The 2,736-nt window shown below is 36.1% G+C and overlaps 1 pseudogene; it reads right to left on the minus strand.

Moving 5' to 3' along the window:
• Positions 1–1,809: 1,809 nt before the first annotated feature.
• Positions 1,810–1,940, minus strand: LOC112474816 (annotated as a pseudogene).
• Between the last annotated feature and the right edge of the window lie 796 nt (positions 1,941–2,736).

A 2,736-nucleotide genomic window follows, 5' to 3' on the forward strand; every position in this document is an offset into this window, starting at 1 on the left:
GGAAAGAAGACTCTCTTTCCAAGCACCAATGGACAAATATTATGGAAAACTCTTTCACCCAGTTTGGGTCACTGTAAGGAGAGGCATGGATACCTTGATTGGCCAGCCAGGGTCAGGTGACCACTGCTATCTCACAAGCTATGGACAGGACACTATGATAGTAGCAACCCAGGTCCAGATGAAGGCATGCTCCCTCAAAGGAAGCAAAGGATGCTGTTATCAAACGAAGAAGGGAAGGATGCTGGGCAGGTACAAACAACAGATGTCCGTGGTGCTGATTTTCCCAGAAGATATTTATATTATGAATGTAGTTTTTCTTCCAATTTATTACACAACATTTGACTCAATAAAAATAGAGTAGTTTGTGATTATTTCTAACACTAAAAGTTATTCATTACATGTACATGATTCAATATTCTTCTCATTCTGTTTTAAAAACATACAAAATCTTTGAAAAACAAAACTGGTTTAGATTTATTTTAGAACTTTGCTTTCAGTTTGAGCTTAAATATTTGTGTGAATTCTTATGATATTTTGAGAAAACTAGGTATAGAATAGAGAAGAAAAAAGTAGACAGTGGGAAAGTAGCTGCTAGAGAAGGCGAGACAAATCTAAAGAAGAAAAAGAGGTAAAGATTGGGTGATTGACAGAAATGATGTAAGGGGTGGGAGAGGCTAGGAGGCCAATTGTTTCTGGGCAATATTCTTGGGTTTTAAAGATCATAATTAAGTTATATGATCCACCACTTCATTACAGAAACCATAACCTTTTCTGGCTGGATCTTGGAAATATCTGGAAGACAGGGATCCAGGAGGAGAGATTTGTGAATAAGGAGATGGCAGCACGTGGAAGTTGATAAATACATTTGAAGCAGACCTAGCCTGACTTCTCAGCTATCCTTTTTATTTTCTTCTTCAGGCCTTTGTGTAGCTGCAGCTCAACTACAACTGTCTGTGCTACCTTTTATTTTGTTTTGTAGTAGTTGCCCTATTCTCCAGTCTTCTTTTTTTACTTTCATTTATTAAATAAACAGAACTTCATTCGAAATACTCCCCTTTCTCTCCCTGTTTTGTGGTCCTTTTGAAGTTTCTAAATTATACTTTGCTATTTGTATTTATGGAGAAAGCTGATGGGGTAAAAAATATTCCTCCTAAGCTTTCTTCCTCTAGTCATCATTTTTCCTGTAGCTCTCATAAAGGAATTAAAAGCTCTATCTGCACGCCAGTGATCTTTGTACACAATCAACTGAAGGGAAGATTTCTCTATCGTTTTAGAGAAAATCCAGGTGACACTTATCTCCGTGGTTTTCTCCTAGGAGCCAAGACAGTCATGATGGCTCAGGAGAGAGATGCAGGCTGTGCAGGAGCAGCTAATTCCACTGAGAAATGTGTATGTAAGGCTAGAGAATCTAATGGCAGGCACTGTTAGTATAACCGATGCCCATGAGAAGGTTTGAGATAATACAATGCAGACCCTTCGCACAACTGATTTTGTTATTCCTAGTCTGTTCACATTTAATACTGTCTCTAAGCAGGCAACATTATAAAAAGCACATCATCAAAGAACATCTATCTAAAATTGAAGTCACACTCTGGAGAAAACTTGAAGGCATAAGACTGAATGAATACACTAGGTTTCAGTGAGCATGAATGAGTTTTTTCTCATGGGAAGAAATCAGTCATTATTCTCTACCACAGTTATTTTGTCTTTTTTTTTTTTTTTTTAATTTTTTTAGGTAAGGCAACCTTTGGTTGACCTCACAGATTGCAAGGATCTTGTCAGCTTACAATCCTTTATTTTTATTTTTTATGTCTACAGCATCTGGTCTTCCTATGTGGTCTCCCATCCAAGTACTAACCAGGCTCAACCCTGCTTAGCTTCCTGCTTAGCTTCCAAGATCAGACGGGATCGGGCTTGTTCAGGGTGGCATGGCTGTAGACTACTACTACAGTTATTTTGAAGCACCTACTGGCCTGTTGATATACATTGAATCTAAACACAATGCTGTATGAAAAGAGAGATGACTTATTTTTTTCTCAGGTTTATTTTGAAACATCTAGAATAATTACAGAATATTACATTAACAGAATAAAGTTTCATTTTAATCACTAAAAACAAATAGTACCATTACTTTTTGCTACTTCAAGGTTAAATACTCTGGTCAATTTTCTTCTCAGTGTGGCAGGTCAAACATATTCTTGCAGATCTCTCTATAGTGACTTTATAAAGATACAACCAGCCCACAACATTGTAAAACACTTTCTTCTTTTCCTGGACCCTAAAATTGTATGTTTCACTAGAGTCTATCTTACTCCTAATATCATTTTGCAGTTTGTGCAATTTAGTCATTTTCTTTTCTGTGTCTACTTAGTACCTAATAGCTTAGATGACAATAATATATAATTTGTCATAAAGTAGTTCCTTAAGGTTATATAATTTGGATTTTTAGTATGACAAATAGTATGATATTGCCTTCAATATACTTTCTGGAATATTGTACTAGATCCTGGTGTACAAAGACCTGTTAAGGAAAGCAGTGATGCCTTGACTAAATATAATAAAGAAAGTTGATCTGTCATGCTGAAGACAGTGAGCGTCATCCTGCTTTTACCACCAGAGTATACACTTAAAATCAGCTGCTAAAAGTGGAGGTTTCAACTCTTTAGTTATAGAACAAAGTTATTATAAATTCCCTGAAAAGTATGTTATAAGGTGAAAATCATTTTATTATGCCAT

This window comes from Pteropus alecto, unplaced genomic scaffold (assembly GCF_000325575.1).
Source record: "Pteropus alecto unplaced genomic scaffold, ASM32557v1 scaffold7, whole genome shotgun sequence".
In the NCBI taxonomy this organism is placed as follows: Eukaryota; Metazoa; Chordata; class Mammalia; order Chiroptera; family Pteropodidae; genus Pteropus; species Pteropus alecto.